Source organism: Jaculus jaculus, chromosome 16 (assembly GCF_020740685.1).
Source record: "Jaculus jaculus isolate mJacJac1 chromosome 16, mJacJac1.mat.Y.cur, whole genome shotgun sequence".
Lineage (NCBI taxonomy): Eukaryota > Metazoa > Chordata > Mammalia > Rodentia > Dipodidae > Jaculus > Jaculus jaculus.
The window spans coordinates 29,542,935-29,558,464 of NC_059117.1; the positions used below are offsets into that span (position 1 = coordinate 29,542,935).

The following is a 15,530-nucleotide window of genomic DNA, read 5'->3' on the forward strand; positions in this document are numbered from 1 at the left end:
AATGCTCCAGGACCCACATAAACCAAGTACACAAGGTGGTGCATGTGACTGAAGTTCATTAGCAGTGGCTAAAGGCCCCAATGCACCCATTATCTCCCCACCAGTCATAAATAAAATAAAACTTTTAAAAAAGAAAGCAATCACCTGGGCCCAGGGCCAACAGCTAGTGATAGAAAACCAACCACAAAGCATAGGCCCTTCAGTGATAGAAATATTTTAGGTGGATTGCTGTGGGGATTTGTGGACTTCTAATACTGAAATAATTGGAGGAAATTTGACTTTCACATAAATTATATTCTATTGAAGCTCAAATATAAAAGTAATTTATAATGGCAATAATATAAAAAACAGCCCACCTAGTAATAAATTTAACAAACGATTTTTAAAACCATTAGAAAGATCAAAAATTTAAATAAAGGTATATTTTAATTTTAAAACATATGACTATTAGACATACATACTACATTAGTAAAATCACAGTTTTATAACTAGATAAATAAACTAGATAAATTGCAAACCAAACAAAATCCAGGCATTGTTCATCAAAAATGATGGGCTGATCCTGAAGTTCATCTGAAGAATGAGGCCCTGCTTTTGTGTTTAAAACATGAAACACATTTACCTTCATTCTTATTAGTCACCTACTATGACTTAACAGACACCTTTCCAATAAGGAGAGACTGGAATGTATTTATATAACTTCATATCCTCAGCACTACAGGAACAAGAGATACCCTGTCATTTTTATATGGTTCAAGACAAGAGGCAAAGAGGTCAAAGGAAAGAAAACTGAAACAGTTACAACTGTAGTTACTTCTTGTTAAGTAAGTGTCACCATGGTGCCACCTCCACGGAAAGGCTTAAACATAAATTTGTTGAAAGAAACTAGACTACCAGCTTGTATTAAGTTACTAAAAATACCTTGCTTAATTTTTATTTATTAATTCATATCCACCCAATTACGCAGAGTAAATTGAAGGAGAAAAATAAGGTCCTGAGAAACCATAATACCCTTGAATAAGGAGAATCAGACAATATATATAATTTGTCATAGATTAAGTGTTATAATTTTATTTCCATTAGGTAATACTACTATCATATTATTGTTACATATTAGTATAATGTTATATACTTAAAATAGATTACTAATTCAAGGACCAGTGGCCCATGGAACTTGATGACAGAAAAGGATTCAGGAGTTAAAGAGGAATTACTCTGTTAATAACACTGATAAAATTAGGTATCACATTTTAAAAAATTGTTCTGTACTCAAATCGTGCACAAAAGCTTACAAAACATATATGGGAGAATATTCCTAATGAACACACAATAGAATGTCTTAGGCTAGAAAAACTCAACAGCAACAACAACAAAAAAAAAAAAAAGTCTGGGTTTATTCAGCCACTCGGATGATGGACTTTTGAGAATACAGGAAATAAATATATATCCAGGAAACAAATAATATCCCTCAAAATGAAACAAAAAGCTGGGCATGGTGGTGCACGCCTTTAATCCCAGCACTCAGGAGGCAGAGGTAGTAGGATCACTGTGAGTTCAAGGCCACCCTGAGACTACATAGTTAATTCCAGGTCAGCCTGAAATTTAAAAAAAAAAAAAAAAAAAAAAAACAGAACACTAGAACCTAAAATGTGATTTTAGAAGACAAAGAACTGATGTGCCTATAGGAGCAGAGTCACAGAAGGAGCCACAGTAACTTGACAAACACAAAAGTGAGCTCATGAATTCATCAACTGGGGCATAGTGACAGCTCCTAGGACTTCCCTGTATCTGTGCTCTTTGTCATGTTCTCCATGAAAGTCTAAAACCTATTGTACCACATGTCATTGATAAATTTGGTCATGCAGTGTGCCTTAGGAAGCAAAAATGATAATGTCCCAACTGCAAATCCCGGGTCTAAGAGGCCTTGTATGTTTCACTTGAACCTTTACATTCCACTGGTCAAATAAAGCCTGAAAAAAATGGACCAGGACTGTTCAGACATTCTGGGCAGAGCAGACATGCCAGCTAATTCCATTCTAAATCAGCAGAGCCCCGGCTAATTTTACAAGCATGAACATAAATTATCATTAAGATGATGTCCTTCTGGAAGGTTTCCTACACAGCACTTGCCTAACAAGAGAAAACTGGCATATTACTACTTTGAAAAGTCATTTGAAATTAGGCGAAAACTAGAAAGAATTGAATATAAATCACTAATGTATTTCTTTCATACAAAAGTTATAAGCTAAAAATATATGTAATAGAATTATCAAAAATATCACTGTGGTGCTGGACAAATGGCTCTGCAGTGAAGGCACTTGCCTGCAAAGTCAAAGGACCCAGGGTCAATAACGCAGGACCCCACGAAAGCTATATGCACAAGATGGTGCATGCATCTGTAGTTAGTTTACAGCAGCTGAAGGGCCTAGCATGCCCATTTGACTTCAACAAGAACCTTATTCTCAAAACACCCCCTTGGTCCTTGTCACTTTGAAGGATTTGCCTTTTGCAAATAAATTACATAAAATGCAAGGAAATTATGCATCAATATTAACGAGGCCAAGAGACTAGGCTATACACTGCCAACCCAATAGCCAATCTTATTCTTGTTCAATATGCCCAGGATATAATGGTATAATAAAATGAACTAATTCTGACTTTATCTCTCAAGATGGTTGAAGCCTAAAGTTTTACATGTTTACCTGGATTTATGCACATTTTTTTCTGATACCTAGATTATTAAATGAAATAACATGATTCAAATATTTTAAGGTTGGGTATACTGAACATCATGTCTTCTCTTTTTATGGTTTTTTTGTTTAGAATAAAATGATGAGGTCACACACCCTACTTAAAACAAGAAGAAAGTGTCCATCTTATTTATTTCTTATCCCTCCAAACTCCTACTACATCCATGCAACAAAGAGATCTTCCACTGAGGATATATCCTCACACTGATGATCAGTGGTTCACCCTCTAATCAGACTGGCTGACAAAGAAAGTCAAGTCAATCACGTTCCACCTGCAAACAACAATGAAAGAATTTCCACATTGCAGAAGGAAGTCAAATGATTAATGCTCCTCTTGAAGGAATTCTAGAAACTAAAGCTAAAGTCATAAGGAAAGAAAAGTCGCAGATTAAAGAAACAGGAAAAAAAATTTCACCACACGGAAAACAACTAAAAATCCTAGAAATAACTCAGCTCTTCACATGTCAGCTTATGACTAATTATATTTTCTCAATAACTAATGTCTTTCTTGGAAAATACTGAGTCTCTCCTTCCTTGAAAACATGAGAGCTAGTCAGGAAAATTCCAAGGACTTTAGGAAATTCCAGGAAGAGTAAGAACTATCAGCACAGGTAATTACCTCAGAATTCTCCAGAAGAATGAAAACTAAGTATAACAGCATTCCTTATGATTTGTAAATATGTTAAATTATCCAAAAGCTTTTCTCACACTAAAAATGACAAGGAAGTAGCAATGACAACCCTAAGGAAGTGCTGGTCCCATTCACAGGACATTTGAAATCCCCAGAACCAGGTCATCATCTATACGAACAATGGTGGGAACATCTACTATGCATGCTGGTTTTAGCTAGACCACATGATCAGGCAGAGGATTCCTTTCTGTTTGCTTGCTTTTCACATGTATGTGCATATGTGTGTGTGTGTGTACATCTAGAGACCAGAGGTCAAAATTAGGGGTCTTCCTCAGTCATACTTTGCCTTATGTTTTCACACAAGATCTCATACTAAACCTAGAGTTTATCAGTTCAACTGCACTAGGTACCCAGAGGCTCAGCCTCTCAGGTTCTGGGATTACAGGCAAATGTGCCTGGTTTTTACATGGTGTTGAGGATCCAAACTCAAGTTATCATGCTTGCTTAGGAAGCACGTAACCAAAGCCACCTCTCCAGCCGTATCTAGTTTCGAAGTGAAAGTGTGCTTGCACCAACAAATACATCTACCATGTAATCAGTATCAATAGGAACAATATCCTCTAGAATAGTTTGTTGATAATAAGTAGCAGAATTGGAAAGAAATAAATACGGGATACTCTACCTACAATGTACTCTTATAAATGTATACTTACATATATTGGTATACCTAACACTCTTCATAAGAATTAGAATATTCCTTTAGTCCATTCTTGTTGCTATAATAAAATACCCAATGTTGGGTGGTGTAAAAATGTATAAGGAGCCGGGCCGCGCGCGCTTTGAGCGCGGAGCGGCAGGCTGCCGCGGGGGCTTTCTCGGGGATGAGGACCCCGGCTCTCACGGTCCCAAGCGCGACCACCTCCTTCCCGCCCACGCTAGTCACTGCCCACTCTACTGGGCTGGTCTTCCCCTTCCCCGAGGGCCCGAGGCCTGGTTCTGGCTCCAGCATGCCCTTCTTCGGGGCGGAGTCCTCACGCAAGGACTCTGTCACTGTGAAGACCCCAGCAGGGACTCCAGCCCCGCCACCATGAACGGGACCCTGATCCCACACACGCCCATTGTCTTGGACTTGCAGCTCTTCTTCTTGTCCCACATGCACTTGGACCACACGGTGGGCCTCTCCAGCACGTGGGCACGGACCCTCTACTGCTCCCCAATCACCGCCCACCTCCTGCACCGTCACCTACAGGTGATTTTCGATATACACCCTCCATGCTGAAGGAGCCAGCCTTGCCAGTGGGGAAACACATCTACACTTTATACCTGGACAACACCAATTGCAACCCAGCCCACGTTCTTCCTTCCCGACAGGAAGCTGCGCAACAAATTATCCATCTCATCCGAAAGTACCCACAACATCACATAAAGATTGGATTCTACAGCCTGGGAAAGGAATCACTACTGGAGAAACTGGCCCTGGAGTTTCAGACTTGGGTGGTATTGAGTCCTCGGTGTCTGGAGTTGGTACAGCTCCTGGGCCTGGCAGATGTGTTCACAGTGGACCAAAAGGCCGGCCGCATCCATGCTGTGGACCATACGGAGATCTGCCATTCTGCCATGCTTCATTGGAACCAGACCCACCCTACGATTGCTATCCTTCCCATGAGCCGGAAGACCCGCAGCCCCCACCCTGACGTCCACATCATCCCTTACTCTGATCATTCCTCCTACTCTGAGCTGCGTGCCTTCCTTGCAGGGCTGAGGCCTTGCCAGGTGGTGCCCATTATCAGTCGACAGCCGTGTGGAAACTACTTCCAGGACAGCCTGAGTCCTAGGCTGCTTGTCCCCGTCATTCCAGACTGTGCAGCAATATATGAGCCCTTCTAGGAAGGCGAGCCTGTTCTGGCTGTTAGAAAGGAGGCCAAAGATGCCAAGGATCCCAGGGGTTGTGTTTGAATCCCCGAAGGAAAATGCTGACAGAGACACAAAGAAACACAAGAAAGAAAACCTTTTCCCCTGGCCTGGAGACCTTGAGAAGCTCTCCCTCTGTCCTTGTCCTTTGCAGGCCAAGAAGCAGTTACTCCCAGACTTTGGCTGCAAAGAATGGGATGAGCCAGTCTCTGTCTCTGAGTCTCAGGAGGTAGTGACTGCGTTGACTTCCCCCTTAGGCTTTTCAGTACAGTTAAAGACTACAGATGAGGAGTTTATCTCTCCAGAAACCATGGAAGAAATTGGCTTAAAGTCCCCTTTGATATCTAGAGATGATGGCTCCCCAGCTATGGGGAACCAAGATGCGCAGGTCAACCAGGATGTCCCCCGTCTCACAGTAGCAAGACCATTCCTGTTCTAGCTACTGAGTCCAGGGACCAGGCACTCAAGTACCTTCTGACTCCAGTGAACTTTTTCCAGGCAGGGTTCTCTTCCCAGAGCTTTGACCTGCAAGTATAGCAATTCCATAAACTCTTGCTGAAGCACAAACCAGAAAGTGCAACCTGACAGTCATGTTGGATCCAGCATTACATTTTGAAGGTGGTGGCTAGTGGCTGGCGGCAAGAGTTTTACACCTTGTATATGTTTACAGAAGCCTCAGAATCACCCTGACCAGAGCTTGTTCATTGGAGTCCTGGTTCCTGTCAAAAATCTTTAGTTCTTTAGTTAGCTCTGTTTAAGAAACACACTTCGCCAGGCATGGTGGCACACGCCTTTAATCCCAGCACTCGGGAGGCAGAGGTAGGAGGATCGCCGTGTGGAGGCCACCCTGAGACTCCATAGTGAATTCCAGGTGAGCCCGGGCTACAGTGAGACCCTACCTCGAAACGAAAAAAGAAACACACCTCATCACTTCATTATAAACTCCTCGGAGCGCACATTAAAAGACTCAGGTTCGCGCTTGCTTCCACAGCACGCATACTAAGATTGGAACAATGTGGAGATTAGCATGGCCCCTGTGCAAGGATGACACGCGAATTTGTGAAGCATTCCAGATTTTTCATAAAACAGGCCAAAGTTCTTCCCATTGTTACTCTGTGTGTTGTATGCCATGTCCCACATCCCCTTATTTCTCTCCCCCACATCCTTGGGGAGTTGTTTTCAGTTTACAAACTGATGCTGGAGGACAAAGTGATGTCCCAGTCTTGAATATCACTGACTTGCTGTGACCCTATCCAAGTAACTGCCTGTTTCCGCCTGTGGGTGGGAACAGGAAATGATGAAGCAGCCGTGGAACAGTGTTGGAAAAATCCCACCTTCTGCCTCAATGAGCAGTTGGGGGGCAGTTGGTGTCACTGGAAGCCCATTTTGAACAAAGCTATGTGGAGGGGTTGGGCACTTCTCACCAACACAGTATCTAAACAGATTCTGAACATTAAGGCTTGGAGTGTGACAAAGCAACTGGTTGCTTGAAGGCATTGACTCTTTGGTTAAAATAAAGCTATAAAAGATCAAAAAAAAAAAAGTATAAAGAAAGCAGATCTATTGGGATATAGGTCTAGTGACTAGAAAGTCCAAACAACATGGAATTGGTATCTGATGAGGGACCCATGTCTGTGTAAGACGGAAGAAAAACAGAAAGGAAATAATCAAAGGCAGCAAAGGGCCAAATACACAGGGTGGGCACTCATCATGACAACTACTCTTACAGAACTAATCTAGTCTAGAAGAACCGCATAATCCGTCCCAGGGTAATGTCTCATAACCTGACCCCTTTCACTAGCCCCTCCTGTGAGAACTATGACACTGGGGACCCAAAGAATAGCACATGAACCACCAGGGGATACATTCAAGCCACAAGTGAATCACAGCAAATTGGGAGGAAAAGGTCAGAAAAGGCCCTAGGCTAAACCTGACCTTCAACCCATTCCTGCTGTAAGTCCTCCTAAAGAACAGCATTCCCTCCCATATTAATAATTACTATTTCCTGTGTTGGCGTTTATTCCCTTCGACTCAATGTAAGCAGAAGCACACGCTCCTCCCAAAGGATTATGTTGATACTGAACAGACAGCTAACAGACACTGGCCTAGGTTAGCTACAGAAATCCTGCTGATTAGTTTTCCTTGTGAAGATATCAAGACGACAAAACATATGAGGATGTTAAAGAAGGAGATCTCTTAGACCAGATGTCAGGAATCAAGACATCTGTCCTGCAAAGCCAATCAAGGAGGTCTTCTCTCAAGGAAAGCCTTATGTGAGCAAAGGATTTAATAGCCATCAAGTCCATTGTGAACGGAAATTATCTTTATTTGGACACACTGCAACCACAAAAAAAAAAAAAAAAAATACTGTAGCATTATTCCTGAGGGGCAAGGGAGATTAATCTATGTTAAATGCATTTTATAACTTCTTGTATTATGATCCAAGTTAAAACAAAAGACTCAATGCATACCTATCAGATGTTGTCAACTCTTACAGAATTTAAGTAGACATGAGATTCTTTTTGTCCAAGAAGTATAATGTAAATGAAAGATCTCAGGATTATTATTCTGGAGAATAAAAGTTATTACTTTATCACTCAAATGTGAAGCTATGAAACTCTAAATTGAACCAATATTTTCTATACCCCATAAGAACCAGCAAATCCCAAAAGTGCATTATGCTTATATCAGTCACTACCATTACTGGCTGCCTTGCTACAGTGGGGAAAAGTTTTTACACCAAAATACTGACAATCAGTGACTCTAATTAGGTATTACAGTTCATTTTTAGCATGTTTTAGTTTTTCCCAGAAGACTAATTCTTCCAGTGAAAAACACCAAAGAAACCCAGACAGAGAAGAGAGAGACGCCTTTGGGAATTTCACCCACAGGAACATCATTAGCTTCTTACTATAAATATAAAAGAAATCTGTTAGAGCAGAAGTTGCTCCCTCAACACAAACTGGTTAAGCAGATCCTAAGCTGCGAGGGTTTGCACTGACCTGTGGGAAGGAAAATATTGAACTCAGTTGTCTCTACACACAGGAAAGGAAAGAAAATGTCTCACAATCTCTCAGCTCAGAGGCACAGACTCACAAAATGACTGAGACCTTCTACTGATAGAAGTAAGGCACAGTTCCCACCCCCACACGGTACCACAAAACTACTAAAGGTCTACACATAGTAGCTTCTGTCACCCAGTACAACATGTCCTTTTTCAATAAAAAAAAATAGAAGCTATTTAATAAAAAACAAAAGTAGAGTTCAGCAGAATGAACAAGGTCATATAGAGGGATATTGAAATTATCAGATTGGTATTTTGATTTTTTTCATTGATGTATTTTTAAAACAACTAAGATCACAAACAAAAGGTTCTAATGTTTAAGACAGAAATGATGAAAGGATAGATTAATTTACATGGAGAGATGAGGAAAAATTATTATAAATCAAAAGTAACAAGAGAAATCAAGAACACTTCTTATGGGCACATTAGTGGAATGAAAATAATAAGAAGAGTCTAAGATTGAGGAATAAAGGAAATAAATGAAAGAAAGAGATGGGGTAGGGAAAAAAGGAGGGAGGGAAGAGAGAAAAGAATAAGAAAATCAAATAAGGAATAGTGACATAGATCTAAAATGTTCAAGACACCAAGCATATACTAAATACCAAAATACTTAGGTGTATTCCATTCAAATTATGGAAAACTAAAGGATCCTTTAAAAATCTGGAAAAAAAAAATGAGCTTCAAACCTTCAAGATAAGGATTACATCTGACCCCTCAGAAACTATTAAACTATGGATCCAATATGTAAAGTGTCAGAAGGCAACAAAATACCACCCACCAAAACTTTGATGCTCTAGGAAATTGTTCTTCAGAAGGGATACAGAAAAGCCATTCTCAGAGAGAAAAAATAATAATAATAATGAAAACATTGCTAGAAGACATGTCTTCCAAGAAATGCTGAAAGCAGCATAGTAGAGGTGGGCATGGTAGCACATATCATTAATCCCAGCACTTGTAGGCAGAGGTAGGAGGTTCGCCATGAGTTCAAGTCTACCCTGAGACCACATGGTGAATTCCAGGTCAGCCTGAGCTAGAGAGAGAAACCCTACCTCGAAACACAGGAAAAAAAAAAAAAAAAAAAAGACACAGTAGAGAAACAAAAGAGGTATATAATAGAAACACAAATGAAGAAAAAGAAAAAACTTACAGATCACTCAGTAAAGTTCTTGCCTTAAAAACATGAGGATCTGAGTTTGATCCTTAGAACACACATAAAAATGCTGACCATGGTGGTGCATGCTGGGGAGGCAGCAAAAGAGATCCCTAGGACTCACTAAGCAGCCATGCCAACTTAATTGACAAAATCAAAGGTAGACCAGGCCTAAGAGGAATGACACCCAAAGCTATTCTCTCTCCTACACGTGCACACATACCTCCACATGCACACACACCACCCCTATGTATAAGAATAAAAATTATAATTTTCTTGATATTCAAATATTCTAAATATTCAAAATAACAAAATCAGCCATGTATTTGATTATATTGCATTCATATGCATGTTTACATACCAGTGGAAGAAATAGAAATGATACAAAGGATGTGGTAAAAAAAAATGATTATATTATATTATATACTCAACTTTTGGGCTGGAGAGATTGATCGCAGAGGTTGATACACTTGCCTAAAAAGCAACCCAGGTTCTATTCCCAAGTACCCACCTAAAGCCAGATGCACAAAATGGCGCATGCATCTGGAATTTATCTGCAGCAACTAAAGGCCCTGGTATGCCCATTGTCTATGTCTCTCTTCTCTATCTCTTTCTGTTTGTAAATAAATAAATAAAAATAATTTTAAAAATTATTCAACTTTCCTGTGAAAAAGTGCTTGGAAGTAGACTTTTTTAAATGTGTGTGTCTGTGTATGGGCATACCAGGGTCTCCTGTCCCTACATATAAATGCCAGACACATGCACCACTTTTTGTATCTCGCTTTTTGTGGGTGCTGAGGAGTCAAACACAGCCTACAGGATTTACAAGCAAGTATTCTTAACTGTTGAGTCATCTCCCTAGCCCCTAAAAGTAGACTTCTATATCTCTAAGAGTATCTTGCCAGCTATAGCAAAATGTTGAAAAACTATGCCTAGCATAATATGAAAGAACTACCATCATAAAATGCTGACTTAAATCAAAAGGGCATAAAATTTAAAAACACAGAATAAAGTATACAGCCAAATCATAAAAAGAAAAAATTTGGTTAACATTACAAGTATTTCAACACTATCATTCAACACCGGTGTTCTGGATGTCCCAATTGAGACCCTGTAGGAGTGGCTCAAAAGACAAAAGACAGCCACAGGGTTGGAGGGATGGCTTAGTGGTTAAGGCGTTTGCCTGCAAAGCCAAAGGATCCAGACTCGATTCCCCAGGACCCACATTAGCCAGATGCACAAGGGGGCACATACATCTGGAGTCTGTTTGCAGTGGCTGGAGGCCCTAGTGCACCCCATTCTCTCTCTCAGTGCCTCTTTGTCTGTCAAATCAATCAATCAATCAATAAAAATATTTTTTTAAATAAAATATATATATATATGGCCAGGATTGTTGGTACACAGCTGTAGTCTCAGCTTCTTGAGAGAGTACAATAAGAGAATCACTTGAGCTCAAGAATTCAAAGTCAGCTTGGACTACATAGCAAGATTTCATCTCAAAAAGATGAAATAGTTCATATAAATATTAAAAACAGAAATTAACTATATTGTCTATAAGATACTCATTGTAAATATAAAATATATGTGTGTGTGTATGTATATGTATACACAGAAAGAGAGCTCAAAAGGAGTTGGAATAGCTACATTAACTTCGGACACAGAAAACCCACAGAAAAACAAGTTAGTAGAAGTACAGAGGAATATAACATAGAGAGGTTAATTCTTGAAGTCCCTGATATGCATGTACTAACAAACTGTGAAAAACAAAAGATAATGCTGAATGAACTGTAGAAGAAATAAATGAATCCAGAATTTTAAATAGGAATTTCAAAATCCTTCTATCAGAATTGGAAAGATGAAGAAACACTAAAATCAATAGCACCTGATCTTAACAGCAACTGAACAGAACTGGCATCTATCGAGCACACTATCCAGCAGCAACTGAAATCAGATTCTTCACCAGCTTACATGTAATTTTCATAAAGATGGACTACAGGCAGAACCACACAATATTGCTAAACAGGAATGGTATAGCTCATGCCAGGTAATCCTAACACTCAGAAAAAGACGGGATGATGGTTAACTTCAAGGCCACCCTATACTACCTAGAAAAACCCTTAAAAGCAGAGATCATGGAGGTGGGGAGATAACTCACTGGTTAAAAGTTCTTACTCTACAGGCCTGCCAGCTGAAATTCAGACCCCCAGCACCCATAGAAAGCCAGATGCAAATGCTTCTTGGGTTAGTTACCTTCTTGTTGATGGGACCAAATACATGGCAAAAATCAGCTTAAGAGAGGAAGAGTTTATTTCAACTTACAGTTCCAGTTAACAATCCATCACAGCAGGAAAGGTCTGGGGGAAGGAGCTGGTCAGAGTTAGTCCACAGAGAGGTGGATGCTGGTGGTTGGCCAGCTCTGTCCTTTTAATAAGTGAGGACCCCTAACCCATGGGATGGTGTTATACCTGCAATTAAGGCGGGTGTTCCCACTTAACTAACTTGATCAAGATCATCCCCCAGAGGCATGCACAGAGCTAAACTAATCCACATAGTGCCTCACAGGTCCTGTCAAGTTGACAATCAGCATAAACAATCACATGTCTATGGATAGCCTATAGCAATGAGAGGCCGACTTTGAATCCTGAAGCTTGAGGTCCAGCTAGTCTGGCCTTCCCGGCAGCACAATGAGAGCCTGTCACAAAACAAGGTGGAAGGAGTGGAGCAGCACCTCAAAGTTGTCCCCTGACCTTCACACATGCACCATGGCACACACATGCCCACACACGCACAGGCCACTACACACATGTATCCATTTCTTAAAAGAGAGAGATCTAATGTTTTGTTTCTACATGGAATTAACTTAGAAATGACTAAGAGAAATATAAATGGAAAACTTCATAGCACCCAAAGAATAAACAACACAACTCTGAGTAACACGTGTGTTGATTTGAATCAGATGTCCCCCACAAACTCAAGCATTTTGAGTGCTTGGTCTCAGTTGATGGCAATTGGGAAATTGGGAAAAGGCTACTTGTTGGAGGAGGGTGTTGCTGGGGGCGGTCTTAAGGGTGTGATAGCCAGGTACTCCTTGCTAGAGTTCGGCTCACTCTCTTGCTGATGTTTTCCATTTGCTGTGGCAGAGGTGATGCCCAACCTCTGTTCATGTCATGCTTTTGCCTGTCATCATGAAGCTTCCCCTGGAGACTACAAGCCAAAATAAAAATATTCCTCCCATCAGCTCCTTTTGATTGAGTGCTCTGTCCTAGCAGTGCAAAGATAACTATAACATGTGTCAAATAAGAAATCAAGAGGGATGATCATTTTACTTACAATGAAAATTGAGCTAATCAAAAGTGTGGGATGCAACAGAAGCTGTAGTCAGAGAAAAATGTATAGCACTGAATACTTATGTAGTACAGGACAAAATTATATTTCTATATTTTTCACATATCTGCCAAAGTTAGGAATTTATTCCCCAATAAGACACTGTTGGGAGATGAAGTCTAGTAAGTGGTAACCATGTGGTATAGGTTCTGCATTCATGAGTCTATCATTATCATTATAGGTTATGTTAAAAGTACATTTATTATAAAAGTAAGTTAGATCCCTTCTGGCCTGTTTGCTCACTTTTACTCATTCTTTAAAAAAAAAAAAAAAAAACGTATTTTTTATTTGACAGAGAAAGAGGAACAGAGAGAGGGAAAAAAATGGGCATGCCAGGGCCTCCAGCCACTGCAAACAAACTCTAGATGCATGTGCCACCTTGTACATCTGGCTAACATGGTTCCTGGAGAATCGAACCTGGATCCTCTGGCTTTGCAGACAAATGCCTTAACCACTAAGCAATCCCTCGAGCCCCTCACTTTTACCCAATCTTGTCCCTCTATTTCCGTCATGGTATGGCTCAGCACAAATGCATTTATGAATCTTGATATTGGACTGGCTTCCAGGACTGGTAATTAATTAGCAATTAATTAAATTTACATAGCATAGAGGGCAGGGTAGATAGCTTACCTCATAAGGTGCTTCTCTGTCAGATATGAAAACCCAAGTTCATTCTCGAGAACTCACATAACAATACAGGATGTGGTGATATGCCTTTGTAATCCCAGTACTGGGGAGGGGGAGGCAGGCACAGGTCTCTGAGGCTTAATGACCAGCCAGTCCTAACTAGTTTTCCAGCCCCTGGCCAATGAGAGACGCTGTTTCAAAAACAGGTGGACAACGTTTCTGTGATGACACCCAAAGCTAACCTCTGATTCCCACATGCATATACACAAAAGTGCACATGTACTTGTGCATGCACACACACAAACATGTGCACACACATAAACATAAAAACATAATCTGTCAAAAGTGCTCTGTTTTAACAGCAGCAAATAGGCAAAGATAAATAAAGGAACAAAAAGAACATATTCTTACATTCAAAAAACTGGGTGAGATGGCAGCACTCAAGAGGCAGAGGTAGGAGGATTGCTATGAGTTCAAGGCCACCGTTGACTACATAGTGAATCTTAGGTCAGACTGGGCTAAAGTGAGACCCCACCTCACAACACCAAAAAGAGAGACAGAGAAAGATAAAAGAAAAATCAGAGCAAAAAAAAAAAAAAATCAGTGTAATAAAAACTAAGAAATCTGAAAAAAGTTGATTCTTTTAAAATATCAAGAAAAGTAAAAAATCTAGCTCAAGAAAGAAATGAAATCACAAGTACTACTCCCAGCGTGAAGGACACTGAATTATACTATTATGAGTAATTCTGTGCTCATATCACTTTGATAAAATGGATCTGTTCTAGGAATCATCTGCAAATGTTACAGGAATAGATATGAAATGTCTGTACAATGGTAAAATTAAATTAATAATTAATCTTGTAAGGAATAAAACACCATCCCTAAGTATGTTACTGAATTCTAACAAACATATATGAAATTGTACCAATTCTGTACATTTGCCTTTGAAATAGAGGTATAAGAACTACACTCTAACCCATTTTAAAGCCAAGTATCCTGATTATAAAACCAGTAGACGTCACAAGAAAATTACGACCACTTCCACTCATGAATGCATTGCAAAACTCCACAACAGACATACAGACAATTGCAGCAAAATATAAAATCCAAAGTCCAAATCAGTCTGGTAGCCTACTACACAGCATGGCAACTCAGGTCAAAAATACAGAGTTCAAAATGTAAAGCACTTTCTCAGTGTTTTCCATAGAAAAACAAACGTATTTAAGTGATGAATATGTTAACTAGCTTAATTTGACCATTCAACCACATGGGCACATACTATAACCTCTAAGTATATATAATTAAATAAAGCCTTTAAAATGCAGCAAACAGCTATGACAGAAAAAAAGCAAGAATAATTTTATTATGTCATTTAAACTTGACTGTAAGAAAAAATAGAAATGTGTACCAAAAATATAGACACATTACATTTTAAATGCAGAACTTGGTAGTGCAAACTCCAGATAATAATATTTTTTATTATTAAAAAACTGAGGGCCTAGAGAGAATGCTCAGTGGTTCAAGTACTTGCCAACAAAGCCAAAAGACCCTGGTTCAATTCTCCAGTACCTACGTAAAGCCAGATGCACAAGGTGGAGCATGTGTCTAGAGTTCAATCACAGTGGCTGGAGGCTCTGATATGCCCATTCTCCCTCTCCCAAACCCCCATCAAATAAATAAACAAAAATACTTTTGAAAATAAAAAAAAAAAAATGCTGATCTTGGGATTGGAGAGATGGCTCAGCAGGTAAGGCACTTGCCTGCAAAGCATAGCTACCTGGGTTCAATTCCCTAGTACCCACGTAAAGCCGGAGGCACAAAGTGGCACATGTATCTGGAGTTTGTTTGCATTGGCTAGGAGTCCCTGGAGCACACATTCTCTATCTCTCTGTCTGATATGCTCGCTTGCGCGCGTGCTCTCTCTTTCTCCCTCCCTCCCTCCCTCCCCCTCTCTCTCTCCCTACAAATAAATTAATTAGATAAAAGTAAGCATACTGAATTCGTCCATCCATG

The 15,530-nt window shown here is 39.9% G+C and overlaps 1 protein-coding gene, 1 non-coding gene and 1 pseudogene across 2 annotated transcripts in view; 2 read left to right on the forward strand and 1 right to left on the reverse strand.

Annotated features, from left to right (window-relative positions):
- Crppa (CDP-L-ribitol pyrophosphorylase A) overlaps window positions 1-15,530 on the reverse strand; it is a 318,445-nt gene that overhangs the window by 226,406 nt on the left and 76,509 nt on the right. The window lies entirely within an intron of this gene.
- On the forward strand, window positions 4,458-5,877 carry LOC105943681 (annotated as a pseudogene).
- LOC123455404 lies at window positions 6,268-6,371 on the forward strand. The gene has a single exon (XR_006633893.1). It is a non-coding gene; the product is annotated as a U6 spliceosomal RNA (small nuclear RNA).